Here is a 16,587-nt window from a genome sequence, read left to right as displayed (position 1 = left end):
AGGCTAAGATATTTCTTAACTACAAATATTAAACTAAACAAACTAATTTTGTACAAAATGTTTTTTTAAAAAGTCCATAAAATAATTTAAAATAATTAATTACTATAATATATTCAGTAATTTATGAAATTAATTAAAATATTTAAATACTAATTATTCAGTAAAGAAATAATAATTAAAGTAATTACATATAGCCGATCGGCTATACTTTTATTATTTCAAATTATGGAGTATGGCCGTGCGGCTATACTGTTAATATATTGTCTTTAAAGGGTAGTTATAGCGTATAGCCACCGGCTATACTTTTAAAATATTGCATTTAAAGGGTATTGTCGCCCGGCTATACTGTTAAAATTTCTATTTATAGCGTATGGCCGTGCGGCTATACCGTTATAATTTCTATTTATAAAGTACAGCCGGCGGCAATACTTGTATAATATTGTATTTAACGAGTGTAGCCAAACGGCTGTACTGTTAAAATTTCTATTTATATACTACAACAGTGCGGCTATACTATTAATATATTGTATTTCAATAATATAGCGGCCGGCTATACGTTTATCATTTCTATTTATGCCGTATAGCAGCAAATATTTATAGAGTATAGCCGTCCGGCTGTAATGTTAAAATTTCTATTTATTGAGTATAGCCGTCTAGCTATACTGTTAATGTATTGTATTTAAAGAGTATAGCCAGGAGGATATTCTATTTTAAAAAAATATATTTATAGAGTATAGCCGGGCAGCGATACTGTTTAAATATTGTATTTGAGGCGTATAGCCGTCCGGCTATACGTTTAAAAGTTCTATTTATTGCGTATAGCCGTGCGGCTGTTCTGTTAACAAATTTATTTATGGGAAATTGGCGGCTTTGCCCCCGGCGCACCTAATTTTCTCAATAATATCCTCATTTTGAAACCTAATCACCAATGCCCCTCTTAAAACTCTCAATTGAGAATGTATCGCCCCTCTATCACTTGTTTTTTCTTCTAAGTCTTTGCTCTCTCACTAAACATCTTCTGTCTCTAGTTTTCCTTCGACTCAAGCCCTCCGTCGTTGACCTCCACAGAGAGGCCAACGTCGCCATCCGACTCGCGAGCTCCACAGACAAGCCACAGTCGTGACCCGCGACCTCCATCGTCGATCTCCACGACATTGTGAGTCCTCCAACTCAAAGCCTCTCTGTATAATCTGGTTTTCTCTCAGAGACAGTAAAACCCACCCCACTGTTGCGTCGATTCAGCTGCATCAAAATGGATTCAGCTGCATCCTCAACTTGTGATACTCGCAAGTACACGAGCCGTTTGATAGTATAGCATATGTAAGTGCGAGGTCGATCCCACGAGGATTGGTGATTGAATGATCAAATTCATTTCCCCTACACAAAACAGAAATGAAAAAAGAAAATAAATAAAACAAGAACAAAGGAAATAACTCAAGCAAATAAGTTCCCAAGTTCAATTAGATTAACGGATTGATTCTAGCTAAAGTATGATTAAGCCATGGTGTTTGGTCATAACATTGTGTTCCTAATTCCCTAATTTGATCATTTGTTGTCTAACCTAAAATTAAGCATTAGGAACCCATTAAGCATAGAAGAACAATTTAAACAACCAAGCATGTATCTAATCTCTGTTGTCGAATGTCCATACATACTCTTCCTATTCATAGTTCAATTCGAATTAAAGCATGGTGTCTACTCTTAATTCAAACCAAGATAGCTAACATGCAAGCCTAAATGGTGATCAATCATTCAAACTAGCATATTAACTTATAAGCATAATGAATAAGAACAAAAACCATAATTGAAACTTGGAAACTAATTAAACTTGAATACTTAAGAAAGAATGTACATTACAAATAAAAGTAAAGTGGAACTAAGAAAACTTAAAGGAAAATTTAGTAAACTCATTTTGTTACAACAATTGACAAATTGAAAGGAAACTAAGAGAATTTGAGGGAGAGAAGGGAAGGGAGCTCTAGAGAAGTGTTTGAGAGCTCCCCCCCTTGGGGTGTGATTTGAAGCTTGAAGGCTTCTCTACTTGATCCTTTAGACTTTCATAGCTGGAATGCCTCCCCACTTCACTCATTATGTTGGATCCAAAGTCAGTTGCAGCATGGGTGAGGCACATGGCTTAAAGGAGGAGACAAGGCTCAAAGCTGGCAGCTGCAAATCCTCCTGAGCATGGTTCAGTGTTGGACGGGCTAATGACTCCACATATGTTCAATTGGGCTGAATTTTGGATATGTTATACTAGACACCCAATTGAACAACTTCTATGAAGAATGTCTCCTCATCCGAGTTGTGCAGATTGCTGAAATGAGACCTGCAAGGTGACTTACGAAACTGGACTGACAAGAAGTGTGGCCCAACTTTGGTTTTGTCTTTAAGCTCTTGCTCTTATCCCAATCAGCCCTTAACATGCATGGATTGCATCAAATGTGATCTCTTGCTATCTTAACCTACAAAACACACAAATAGAGGTAAGTGACTCAAAATAAAGAGAAACTAAGCAAAATCACTAAGTAAAGAAGGCAAGCAAGTGTATGAAATTATGGACTTATCAAAACAGAAAATGGATTAAAAGCACAAGTTTAACTCAATAACATAACCAAATCATAAGCTAGAAGGGTACAAAATGATATACAATTATGAACCGATCACCCACCCCTCCCCCCAAAATCGCAATCCACACTCAATCTCTGGGCTTCATCTTCAAAGCCCAAATCTATATAAATTCTGAGTCTCTCACCTCTTTCTTTGCTAGTTTCTGCAATTTTAGAAAATTATGTTTGTTAAGTAATATTCTTGGAGAAGTTATTGATTAATTTTGAGTCTCAAGGATTATGAGAAACTGATGGGTCTTCTTAGGGATTTGGTTAGCAGCAGGCCATGGTATTGGCAAAGATTAGGAAAATTAATTGTTCTGTACTATTTTTGCTATTTTTTGAAATTTTATGGTGTCTAACAGAGTTTATTTTATGTTTTGCCTCAGGTTTCAGTTTGAAATACTTGCTTAAGAGGCTACATTCTGTCAAGAGGTATGAATAGCTAAAACTGTTGCTTTTTGGTTAAGAGGTATATTTGCTTCAAAATTTTGTTACCATTATCCACTTGAAATTGTTTGCTACTATCTATATGTATAACGTTTTGATCTAAAAATGCTACGAAATTATTGAAGTGCTTGAAGGCAGGCATTGCCCTAATTTTTTTTAACCATTATCCACATGTAAATGTGCTGGATGATGAGTAAGAGAGATGTTAGTTTAGGAAACAATAACAATAAGAGGTTGATGGATGTTGCAGCTTGTTTTCATTTTACTTTGTTGCTGTCCATTTGGGTATGGGGAAGGATAATCAACTCCGCAAATATCGATTGAAACTTGAACCCTTAACATATTTTTTTTTTTTTTGGAGCAATCAGATATATCCATGTTGCTACCCCTTTGGTCTGCAATATAATTTTTTTTTTCTTTTTTTTTTAGAGCAATCAGATATAGTCTTGTTGATGCCCCTTTGGTTTGGAACATAATCTCTCAGTTGTGCAGACATTAGTGAAATTGTATAGTTAGATAAAAAAAACAAAAACTAATATGTTATAGTATTATTACGGTTAATTCTTTTGTTTGTTCAAATTAATAATCCTATCCTCCCTGCTATAAACATGTTAGTTTGCCAATTTGCCAATGTCATCCCCCTCACATCTTCACATGGACAGGTTCTTTTGAAGTTTTTCTTTTGCTTATTGAATTTTATTACTCAATTAGGTTTTTATTCTGACCAAAAGAAATTGAAGAAACACTTTTTTACTTGTGAATGAGAAATGTTAAAGATTGGTGGAGATTGATGGATTTTGGTTTTGCAGGTTTTTCAGCTCAAGGTTGATGATAGGGTAGCCTTATGGTTGATTTTGTTTTTTGCCACTTTTTTATGTATATCTTAAGATGTAATGAGATAACATTGTTAATTCATCAATTTATGAAAGTCAAGTTAGAAGGAAATTTGTCAATCTCTAGTTTCCATGGTTTTATTGTTTCCCCTTGCAAAGAAGAAAAAAATACAAATGTAACCAAATTAGTGATTTAATTGGCAAATGCCATGACAGATTGTATTGAATATGTATTGCACATGTGTAGCCCTTTATTGTTTGAATATGTTGTTTTTATATATTTGCAAGCGTATGCAATTGGAAAATACTTATATTTATATTATACATTGAAGAGAGCAACTGTATTGCTCGCGTAGAATCTTTTTTTTTTTTAAGTCTGTGTTGGAATGAAATTAATGGGGGAGCAAGGAGTTCTTGGATTGCCATTGTATATCCCTTTATTGCTTGTGTATTGCTATTATATTGCCCCCGTATATCCAATTTTTTCAATTCTGTGTTGGAATAAAATTATAGTGGGATTATGGAGTTTTCGTATTGCCATTGTATAGCCCTTTATTGCTTGTGTATTGCTATTGTATTGCACCCATATATCCTTTTTCAAGTCTGTGTTGGAATAAATTTATAGGGGAGTATGGAGTTTGTGTATTGCCATTGTATAGCCTTGTATTGCTTGTGTATTGCTACTGTATTGCTCCCGTATATCCTTTTTTCAAGTCTGTGTTGGAATAACTTTATAGGGGGGAGGGAGTATGGAGTTTGAGTATTGCCATTGTATAGCCCTTTATTGCTATACGAGAGCAATAAAATAGCAATACCTAAGCAATAAAGGGCTATATAATGGCAATACAAAAACTCCATAATCCCACTATAATTTTATTCCAACACAGACTTAAAAAAATTGGATATACGGGGGCAATATAATAGCAATACACAATCAATAAAAGGATATACAATGGCAATACAAAAACTCCATACTCCCCCATTAATTTCATTCCAACAGATACTTGAAAAAAAAAACAAAAAGGTTATACGCGAGCAATATAGTTGCTCTCTTCAATGTATAATATAAATAAAAGTATTTTTCCATTGCATACGCTTGCGAATATATAAAAACAACAGATTGAAGACTGAAATTTCTCAAGCAAATTGAACTCAATTTCATTCCATGAGGACTAAATAATTACATGGTTTGTCTGATACACAAATAGTTCCTCAATTACATGTTTTTTTCCCTAATAACTACAGTACACTTCCTACAACTGAATGAAATGTTGTCCCACGCCAAATTGATGAAGGTTCTCAATGACAACAATCTTCTAGAAGCCAAAGATCAAGGTCCAACTGTCATGAAAAAAGGTCAATTATCTCAAGACTTAAAGTTAGGGTTTCAAATCACAAGAGACCAGGCTTGTGGGATATGGGCCGTGACATGATCTCATACTCTACCAATTGTTGCTTCACCTTCTCAAATTCATCCATCATCTTCCTCTACAACAGAAACAAAATAAAGCAATGTCAATATGCACATATATAAATATGTATATACATAGTAATACAAAAGACAAATTGGTATTAATGAGGTACATCTTTGATCTGCTCTATCGAAACCATCACTTTCCTTTTATTGCTATATATGTAGATGCGCAAATGCACAAATAAGCCCAATTTAAAATCTCCTACTTGCGTATCAAGAAAAGACAAACTTAAACTCAAAGCATACTAAGTTTCTTATAAAAATAGAGTTCATTGTTTTTCGTCTCAATTTCATTTGCAACTTATAACTCACATGGTATCCAAAATTTCAAGCAGTGCATGACAACTCAATCAAGTTAAATCCAGAACAATGAGAAAACAACAATATTGATCAATGAAAGAATTATGAAAGAGGCTGATCATTGATCAACAATATTAACTCCACAACATAGACACCACAAAGGTATGCAGTACAATTTACTTTCATTCAATTTCTACACAAAAATAATCTTTTAGATTGATATAGCCATTCATTGCAAACTGAAATTTCACAGCCATGAGAATAATGCCAAGAGGAAGAGTATCATATCACCTCAGAATTGGAAAACATCTAATGGACAAGGAAAAGCAAACCTACTAACCACAAGACGAAAGACCTTACTGCTCAAGCTTGATCAGCGCACATCTACATGGACATTAACCCCCGTATGATCATATTGCTTTTTTTTTTTTCTATTCTCGGCATTGGCTTTGCACCATTTATGTTTTAACAGTATACATGAATTGTTCCAATTAAAAACTTCAAACCGTAGGACCTTTAGTAGTAAATTATGACTTAATGAAAAATAGCCATTGGAGTTGGATCTAGGGAGCTGAAAGCATCACATGGCTCAAAGAAACCAAATCAGGGGACTACGTACAACAGAGGCAGTAGTGCTAGCTAGTACTGCAGGCCAGGGTAGAGCAGGGCATGGCAAGGGACATTTGGATGCAAATGCTAGAGATATAGACCCTTTCTTTTAGGTAAATGAGAGAGAGGAAGCAGCAACAGCAAACCCTCTCTATGTTTCTTTTGTTTGCTCACATACTTTTTTGCCATAACATGAACTTTATTTCTCAATTTCACAATGACATAAAACAATGTAGTATTAACTTGTTCACATCACAAGTTAAATGGCAACTTCCAAACGAAAGGAACTCAAGACATGACACAAAAGTGGAAAAATAAGAAAATAAATCTAATAGAATTCCAAATATCAAATGACACAACCAAGTATCCATTCACTATAAACTGACATAATATGGCACTTGTGTAAGTCCTTATGTAAAAACAGGGACATTTCTCAAGCATTGTTAAAAGGTAATCAAACTAATGTCAACGGTGATCTAACAAAACCATTATGCACTGTAAAGTCATCTTCGTAAATAAATTATAATAAAACTCACATGTTCTTCCTTCCATTTAGATGGGTTGATTGGGTCCTCCTAGAAGTTCACCTTTAAGTATATACCATGAGAATTGTCCCAATTGGTTTGTATCTCAAAGAAAACCATAGTGCACTCATTAAGGTGATTCATCGAACACCTGCAGGCCACCTTTTTCATGCACTCGTCAACTCAGCCTAACCAAACAAATAGAACCATATATTCAGAACAAGCAAATAAGCATGATAAATAAAACGATGTACCAAAAATTTGGATTTCGAGCAATTTTCTAGACCACTATATGAAATTGAAACAAGCAGAAGAAAACCCAAATAACAGATGGGTATTATTAATTTGAGAAGGTGAAGAAAACCCAAATAACATATGGGAGGACAGGAATATTAATTTGAACAAACAAAATAATTAACCGTAATAATACTAAAACATATTAGTTTTGGTTTTTTTTATATAACTATACAATTTCACTACTATCTGCACAACTGAGAGATTATGTTCCAAACCAAAGGGTCATCAACAAGACTATATTTGATTGCTCTAAAATAAAAAGAAAAAAAAAATTATATTGCAGACCAAAGGGGTAGCAACATGGATATATCTGATTGCTCCAAAAAAAAAATTATGTTAAGGGTTCAAGTTTCAATCAATATTTGCGGAGTTGATTATCCTTCCCCATACCCAAATGGACAGCAACAAAGTAAAATGAAAACAAGCTGCAGCATCCATCAACCTCTTATTGTTATTGTTGCCTAAACTAACATCTCTCTTACTCATCATGCAGCACATTTACATGTGGATAATGGTTAAAAAAAAATTAGGGCAATGCCTGCCTTCAAGCACTTCAATAATTTCGTAGCATTTTTAGATCAAAACGTTATACATATAGATAGTAGCAAACAATTTCAAGTGGATAATGGTAACAAGATTTTGAAGCAAATATACCTCTTAACCAAAAAGCAACAGTTTTAGCTATTCATACCTCTTGACAGAATGTAGCCTCTTAAGCAAGTATTTCAAACTGAAACCTGAGGCAAAACATAAAATAAACTCTGTTAGACACCATAAAATTTCAAAAAATAGCAAAAATAGTACAGAACAATTAATTTTCCTAATCTTTGCCAATACCATGGCCTGCTGCTAACCAAATCCCTAAGAAGACCCATCAGTTTCTCATAATCCTTGAGACTCAAAATTAATCAATAACTTCTCTAAGAATATTACTTAACAAACATAATTTTCTAAAATTGCAGAAACTAGCAAAGAAAGAGGTGAGAGACTCAGAATTTATATAGATTTGGGCTTTGAAGATGAAGCCCAGAGATTGAGTGTGGATTGCGATTTTGGGGGGAGGGGTGGGGTGGGTTTTACTGTCTCTGAGAGAAAACCAGATTATACAGAGAGGCTTTGAGTTGGAGGACTCACAATGTCGTGGAGATCGACGATGGAGGTCGCGGGTCACGACTGTGGCTTGTCTGTGGAGCTCGCGAGTCGGATGGCGACGTTGGCCTCTCTGTGGAGGTCAACGACGGAGGGCTTGATTCGAAGGAAGACTAGAGACAGAAGATGTTTAGTGAGAGAGCAAAGACTTAGAAGAAAAAACAAGTGATAGAGGGGCGATACATTCTCAATTGAGAGTTTTAAGAGGGGCATTTGTGATTAGGTTTCAAAATGAGGATATTATTGAGAAAATTAGGTGCGCCGGGGGCAAAGCCGCCTATTTCCCTTTATTTATTTATAGGGTATAGCCAAGCGGCGATACTGATAAAATATTGTATTTGAGGTATATAGCCGTTCGGCTATACGTTTAAAATTACTATTTATTGAGTATAGCCGCCCGGCTATACCGTAAATATATTGTATGTAAATACTATAGCCGAGCGGCTATACGTTTAAAATTGGTTTCTATTTATAGCGTATAGCAGGGTAGCATTACTTTTATAGGGTATCGCCGCGCGGCTATACTGTTAGAATTTATTGCTTATAGCCTTTCGGCTATACTGTTAATATATTGTATTCGAAAAGTATAGTCGCATGCCTATACTGTCAAAAATTTTATCTATAGAGTATAGTCGTGTGGTGATACTGTTAAAATATTGTATTTAAGGGGTATCGCCATGCGGCTATACTGTTAAAATTTCTATTATGGAGTCTAGCTGGTCGGCTATACATTTAAAATTTCCATTTGTAGAGTATAGCCATGCGGCGATACGTTTAAAATAGTCTATTTATAGTGTATAGCAAATAAACTATTTTATATTTTTTTAAAATATAAATAAATAAATAAAAGCAAGAAAACCTCTCCTGACGACACCAGCAAAGTTTCGTCGGAATAAGTTTATGCCAACAGAATTTCATCGGGAGATATTTTAAAAAATAAATCAATTTAAACTTAGTATCTTTAAGTCAATAAATTTGTATTTAATTTTTTTTTTTAGTAATTAAATCATATCTTAGCCTTATTTAATTCATTTCATTAGTAATTATGTTTTAATTATTACTAATTATTAATTCTTTAGTGAATAAGTAATATTAAATATTTTAATTAATTTCATAAATTATATTACTTAATAAATAGTAATTATTTTTTAAAAAAATCTTTAATAAAATATTTAAATACTAATTAATCACTAAGTAAATAATAATTAAAACATAACAACTTATTAAAGTAATTAAAAAGAGAAATCTAGATTATGTTATTTAAAGGGTATAGCCGCATGGCTATAGGTTTAAAATATTATATTTAAAGCGTATAGCCGCGCGGCTATATGTTCAAACTTTTCTATTTGTATAGTATAGTTGCGGGGCTATACTACCACTTGTTAAAATCTACCTAAAGGCATACTCAAGTATAGGGTTAGGTCCAGTTATGGTGTACTAACCGTATATTGAGATCAAAACCCTAATCGTAAAACCCTAAGTGCCCCATAATAGGCTTATGGTTAGGGTTCGAGGCTTGAGAAATATTTTGGAACAAGTTCGGAAGCTAGGATTTTTGGTTCGAGACTTGGATTTACCCAAACCAATTTCATATAAAATAATTAATTACTATTAATTGAGAAATTTATGAAATTAGTAGGGCTGCACACGGGTCGGGTTGGGTCGGTTATGGGCCCAAACCGTTCACCGAACCGAAACATGTCGGCAGGCCCAAATGCTAAACCGCACACCTGTTTATTAAGCCCATTTTTGACTTAAATCGATACCCGAATTAGACGGGTCGGGTTGGTTCGGTTCGGGTGTATGCCGAGGCCCATCAAAAACAACAATTGAAGTATTTTTTTTTTAAGTTTTCCAGGCCCATTCTTTTTTCTTTTTTTTAAAGTTTTCCAGGCCCATTCTGTTTTTCCAGTTTCTCCAGCTTTGCATATCTAAATTTTATCATCATTCAAATACTAAAAAAACCCTTAAAACCTAAGAAAATCATCATCCACCACACATGTCCAAATAATCCAATAATTATTACAAACCATAGCAGATTGTGAGAGTAATCTCAATCACAATCTGCATATTTGCAAAGTTCAAAAGAAAATCCAAATGAAAACAAACAAATTTCCATTACATATACACATACAATTTCATGAGTTTCATATTCCTCAAATAAATTTGCACCTCTGCACAAAGAAAAAAAATACAGTTAGTAAATATATGAATTAATAACACATAAAGAAACTACAAATTGTGGAGGCTTCAATCCTTTTTCCTTAGCCTTCAAATCAATTCTTTACAGATAATGATATCATAGGGGAACATTAGTGGAGAACAAAAAATGAACTTTGTTTCAAATGAAAAAGTTTCCATTCTCTTTTTTCATTATTTTAGCAAACTCGATTAGTATAGAAGCAGACACACACACACAGATAAAGATTATAACCTGTGTCACTCTTTTTTTCACTTAAAGGGACTTGGAGCATTTTTTGGTGAACTTGTTGGGGAAAAGATTGAATCAAAACTATTTACCTCTGAAGTATGGTCTTTCAAAATGTGGTTACAGTTATAGTTCCCATCATCAGACCCTTGCCATATGCGAACTGTCTGCAACATTGATGGAAAAAACTGATATCAAAACATTTAAACATCACAATATAGACTTCGCTGAATTGAACATCTGATAAGTTACACAAGTAAAACCTATGCAATTTTTTATTTGTATTTTCTATTGTTCCCTTTGTGTTCAGATCAGGGGAGGTTACCCAGTTACAACACGTAAAGCAATATAAAGAAATCTAGCATCTCAATTTGAATTTGTGTAGGTCCATGTAGTAAAACTTCCAATATCCCAACTCAAAACTTGCAATTTTGAGGTATTCAAAGTTCATCAGTGGCCAGGGTTATACATTGGTGCCGAATAACATGCAAAGCTAACAATAGAAGTCCAAAAAATAGTGAAGATGAAAGAGCAACGAATCAATGAACCTAGATAATTAATTCCAAAATCAATTCTATCCCATAAATAATTACTCAATATTACAATAATTTCTGTCCCAAAATCAATTCTATGATCCTAGATATTACCAGAAATTACAACAACACCAGAAATAAATCAAACAAAAACAGAGTCAGATCAGAGAAATTACCTAGAGCAAGCCAATCGTTTCCTATGATCCCAAAATCAATTATGTCCACCAAAAAACACAAGAGTCGGATCAGATAAATATAATTAACAAAAAATTGTCAAATCCCTAAATTTTTAGGGTTTACACATATATACCTCAAACTGAGAGAGAGCGAGAGAGACTCAGAAAGAACGGGTGAGAGAAACACAGAGAGACTGAGTGACTGAGAGATCGGGTGAGAAAAATCTGGAAAGAGAGAGAGAGCGGGCGGTAAGAGAGAGAGTGAGTGACTGAGAGAGAGCGGCTGAGACTGAGAGAGTGACTGAGAGAGATCGAGTGATAAATCTGGAAGAGAGAGGGGAGAGTGATTGAGAGAGGCAGAGGTGAGAGGGAGTATGAGAGAAGGGAGGAGGCGGAATGAAAAAATCGAATCAAGTTGAAATGTTTTAGGCTGCGTTTGGTTCATGGGAAAGGAATCTTGGGCATGGGAAATCAATTCCTTTCCCATGTTTGGTAAGTCAGGCATGGGAAAGCGATTCCTAGCACATGGGAAAGTAGGAGGGAAAGTGAATCCTTCCTTACTCCTTGGGTTTCACTTTCCCTTCCCATGGGAAAGTAAAACTAGCATTAAATACAATTTTTTTTTGACTAATTTGTCCTTACTAACAATTCATAATTACAATTTTTATCCAACAATTATTGGTATTCTTTTTTTTTAATAGGGGTACAATTGGGAAACTAAACAAAATTTGTTTTCTATTCCTACTCAAAACAAACATGGGAAAGGAAATAAAGTGATATTTCCGGATCACTTTCCCGGCATTACCAAACATGGGAAATGAATCAACATTTCCTATCCCTTGGGAAATGACATGGGAAATGATTTCCCATCAAATTCATTCCGTGAACCAAACGGGGCCTTAGGGTTTCGCTCGATCTGGTGTAGCAAAGAGCAGCAAAACCGGCTTAAACTCCACGAATCATAACTTGACACGTGTAATACTTATTATTTTAATAATATAATTTAAATATTTGGTCCGGTCCGGTTTTTTGCGGTTTTTGGACAATTAAAACCGGTCCAACCCGATTCAGGGGCGGTTCGGGTGGTTTTTTTACCAGTTCTTCAATTTTACAGCCTAAAAACCGAACCAAACCACCTTAAACGGTTCGGTTCGGCCGGTTCGGTCGGGTTTTCGGTAATAATGTGCAGCCCTAGAAATTAGGAACATATTTAAATATTCACCAAAGAAACAAAAATTAAAATATAATTACTAATTAAAGTAATTAAAAAAAACTAAGATATTACTTAATTATATATATTAAATTAAAGAAGTTGGCCAAAAAACAAAAGTAAAGAAACTAATTTTATACTTTTAAAGCATATAGCTGCGCGGCTATATTTTTAGAATATTCTACTTAAATAGTATAGCCTTGCGGTGGGACTGTTAAATTTCTATTTATAGGGTATAGTCGTGCGGCGATACTGTTATAATTACTATTTATAGAGTATAGCCAGCTATACTGTTAAAATTTTGTATTTAACGGGTAGAGCCGTTCGGCTGTACTACTACAATTTCGATTTATGGAGTATAGCCGTGCGGCTATACGGTTAATATATTGTCTTTAAATAGTATAGCCGATCGGCTATACTGTTAAAATATCTATTTATATAGTATAGCCGACGGCTATACTTTAAAATTGTTTTTAATTTCCGAAATTATTTTAACAACAGTTTCAATTAGTTAAAAATCATTGATTCCTATAAACCGCATATCCTTCTTGTATGAGTAACCTGGGCTTTTGCTACGTAGATGCATGACCTCCGGGGGTAAACCTGCACACGTAGAATAAGATCAAAACAAGAGCTAACTGGGGTTAATCCCAATTGAATCCTCTCCGATGGCTAAGTCAGGAACTATCTTTAGCGGGAGATAAAATGGATATAGGGTTTTCATAATGAGACTCCTTTATTACCTTTGTCTAGAGATTGGTGAGAGGTATTTATAGGAGGAAGATAGTGACCAAGATCTTTAATGCAAGAGATATTTTCTCATTTATCCCATGTATTCAGTTATATTTAATGTTTTGCTTCTGATCTACCTACTTCTTGACAGGGGTTAAATGGCGAAGTGACAGGTAGGTAAGGATGAGAGGTGTTATTAAATGATCCCTCTTCATCACTGGCCTGATCTCCCATAAAATAATGGGTATGTCGACACCTAGTCAAAGAAGGGACGTGCACTCACCGACTTTTCCCTCTTGCCAGGCTATTCCCATTAATGCTCCTCCAGTTTGGGGCCTGGTGCACAGTGGTCGGGTCGGTGACCCAACTCTTGCTCAGTTTTAGCTTGCTTGAGGAGTCTTCTGCCGAGGGTATCACATGTGGTCGGTATGTACCTAACTTGGTCTGCCTAGGGCATGTGGTGACTGACAATAGGCTCGGCTCGTAGTTATAGTATAAGCTATCAACAATTCCAAACCCTAAATCCAAGTCTTTAACTTATCCAAACTTATTCCAAAATCGTTTGCAAGCCTCGAATCCTAATCTTAAACCTATTCTAGGACACTTAGGACTAGGGGCGGGCATATGAACCGAAAAATCGGAAAACCGAACCGCACCGGAAGAAAAAAAAACCGGAAAAAATCGAGTTGACTAAAAAGTCAACAAAATTGGACCGAACCGGACCGGACCGGTTTAAACCGGTTCTAGTTCCGATTTTACATATGACAGAACCGGACTGGACCGGACCGGACCGGTCCAGTATTTAATATATAATATAAAATATAAAAATATTATTTTATTAGGTCAGTTCTATTTAGAACTGGCCATATCTGATAAAACCAAACCCCTTTTAGTTTACGCGAATTAGGTTTTCCTCAGTCCCTCTCTTCTCTCTCACTCTCCTTCTATTCTCTCAGATGCAGATCTCGCCGCCATCGCACAGCTCAAGTGACTCCCCAAGATCTCGCCCAAGTCTGTCTCTGTATATTTGTATTTATATCGCCCAAGAGCTCGAAGAGCCTCAAATTTCAGTTCTGTAGCAGTAAGCAGTTGTAAGTCTCTCTCTCTCTCTCTCTATCTCTCTATCTCTCTATCTCTCTATCTCTCTATCTCTCTCTCTCTGTGTGAAGATATGATCATGAATGAATATGTATATGATTAGTTTAACTGTAAATGCTGATGAAAAGATGAAGTTTTGAACTTGAGGTGGTTGATTAAAAATCAAGAGTCTGTTGCACATGGATCACCCCTTTTCGGCTTCTTTTTTTCTCCCTATCGGATCTTTGATCAGGTAAACGATCCACACCTTCACTTTCAGTTCTATTAGTCTTGCCTATTTGAACAATCTTGATAGATATTCATTGATCAAAGCTATTAAATTTGTGTTGTAATTTGTAAATCAAAGAACTCAGCTGCCTAGTTACAAGTCACTGGTATCTCTCATCTGGATCATGCTTGTTTCTGGGTTCTTCTAAAGGTTTTTGATCCAACTTGTCATCAGCCTACACCACAACAGCAAGCGAGCTAGGTACTCTTTTCCTCTAGGGCTTCTTGGTTATTAATCTTTTATTCAACTAAACAAGTTTAGGGATGGCTGTGATGAAATATTAGGGCTGTTTATTTTGGGTATTTAGGGCTGTTTATTTTGGGGATTCGTTGACATTGGGTATGTGTTGTGGTTGTTGTGATTAAGTATATGCTAATGTCTTTACATTAGTCCTTTTTATTTGAGGGGCTGCTGTAAATTTTCAATCTTCATCTTCATTTGGTGCCCAATGGACATGTGAGCTATGAACATGATGATCTGCTTTTCTTTTTTATTTCTTATAATTGATTCATAAAGATTATTATGTGTGAAGCTTTGTTTTCCTGATAAATTAAATTTTTTATGGAGGTAATAAACTTCAAATTTGACTGTGAATCTATGAATATAATTTTATAAATTATAAAACATTGTTGGAAGTTCATTGTTTTCATTTCTTTAGGATTTATAATTTGTGGGCGTGGATTTCTGTTAATGATATTTGTGTATATGACTCTGTACAGTTTTAAAGGGCCAGCCAGTTGAGCTGCTGCACGAAAGGAAAGGAAAAGAGAAAGAAATGCCTCTGTATGATTGTATGCTGCTGATGAAACCCCATGTAAGGAAGGAGGCTCTGATGGACTTGATTGCTAGAGTAAGCAAACATGTTTACAGAAGAAATGGAGTTCTTACTGACATGAAGTCATTTGGCACAGTTCAGTTGGGCTATGGTATTAAGAAGCTTGATGGCTGATATTATCAGGTTGGCTTTTGGTTTTTTCTGCAACCTTGTAGTAAATTTGAATTGTTTGATTGATGTCGTTGTTAGTGTAACTTAGATTTCAGGCCTCTTTTCGTTGTTTGAATTGTGCTTACTAGTTTATCTACGAAATTTGTGCTTACTACTTGTTTTTTAACTTAAAAAAATTCTCATGTTTCTATGGGACTGGTGGGTTGTTTGGTTTTTAAAAGATCTGGTATTTGGCTTTAGCTTGTTCTGATGGTGGATGGTGTTTTATGCAGATCTTTGAGGAGAAGAAGCAGTAGCAGTTCACCTCCTCATAAGCCATAGGTAAGCAGTTTAATAGTAGTTTTGATAAATAATTAATTGCATTAATTGGATGGGTTTATCAGTTTATTAATGCTGCTATGTTGAATTCATTGAGTTAGGTATTTGTTTTTAGTTTGATGTGATTTAATGATGTATACTATTAATATATATATATATATATATAGTTGCATTTTTGCCTAATGTTTTAATGTGTGTTTTTATTTGTAGATCGTACAATTTTACCGGCACCTACCAACTCAAGTCCTTCGTTCCAGTGATAATTTAATATGTGAACGAAGCCTTCGTTGGTGTTATATGTTAATTTTTGGCTTATGTTTCAAATTTCAAATTTGGTTTGTAATTTAATTATTAATTTTTACATTGAGATATAATTCTTAAGATTGTATGTTTGGTTTGGATGACCATGTTTTGTATTTGGAAGTTAAGATGGCATGTAGAAATTATTTTAGGCCAAATTTTTATAGGAATGTGAATAGGGTCTTATATGCTACTTAAGCCCACAAAGAAACAAATTTTTTTATTTTTTTTTTAAAAAAAAGTAAACCGGCCCAAACCGGAAAACCGGACCGGATCAGACAGTTCGGCTTGATCCGGTTTTTCTTTTATTTTTTTAAAAAACCGAACCGGACTGGA

The 16,587-nt window shown here is 34.8% G+C and overlaps 2 long non-coding RNA genes across 5 annotated transcripts; one reads left to right on the top strand and one right to left on the bottom strand.

The window, feature by feature from the left end:
* Positions 1 to 5,016: 5,016 nt before the first annotated feature.
* Positions 5,017 to 8,494, bottom strand: LOC148293442 (uncharacterized). The gene is made up of 4 exons (XR_015836782.1): positions 8,228 to 8,494; positions 7,785 to 7,830; positions 6,809 to 6,984; positions 5,017 to 5,377 (listed from the first exon to the last, which is right to left on the bottom strand). It is a non-coding gene; the product is annotated as an uncharacterized LOC148293442 (long non-coding RNA).
* A 5,714-nt stretch (positions 8,495 to 14,208) lies between these two features.
* On the top strand, positions 14,209 to 16,350 carry LOC110745044 (uncharacterized). Of its 4 annotated transcripts, none has more exons than XR_015836763.1 (6): positions 14,209 to 14,412; positions 14,567 to 14,651; positions 14,766 to 14,888; positions 15,407 to 15,645; positions 15,906 to 15,954; positions 16,162 to 16,350. It is a non-coding gene; the product is annotated as an uncharacterized LOC110745044 (long non-coding RNA). The 4 variants fall into 4 exon arrangements; XR_015836761.1 differs by having other exon boundaries at positions 14,554 to 14,651; XR_015836762.1 differs by having other exon boundaries at positions 14,548 to 14,651.
* Positions 16,351 to 16,587: the final 237 nt, after the last annotated feature.

The sequence above is a fragment of the Prunus avium genome, chromosome 6 (assembly GCF_965620075.1).
Source record: "Prunus avium chromosome 6, drPruAviu1.hap1.1, whole genome shotgun sequence".
Lineage (NCBI taxonomy): Eukaryota > Viridiplantae > Streptophyta > Magnoliopsida > Rosales > Rosaceae > Prunus > Prunus avium.
This window is presented reverse-complemented; position numbering and strand designations above follow the sequence as displayed.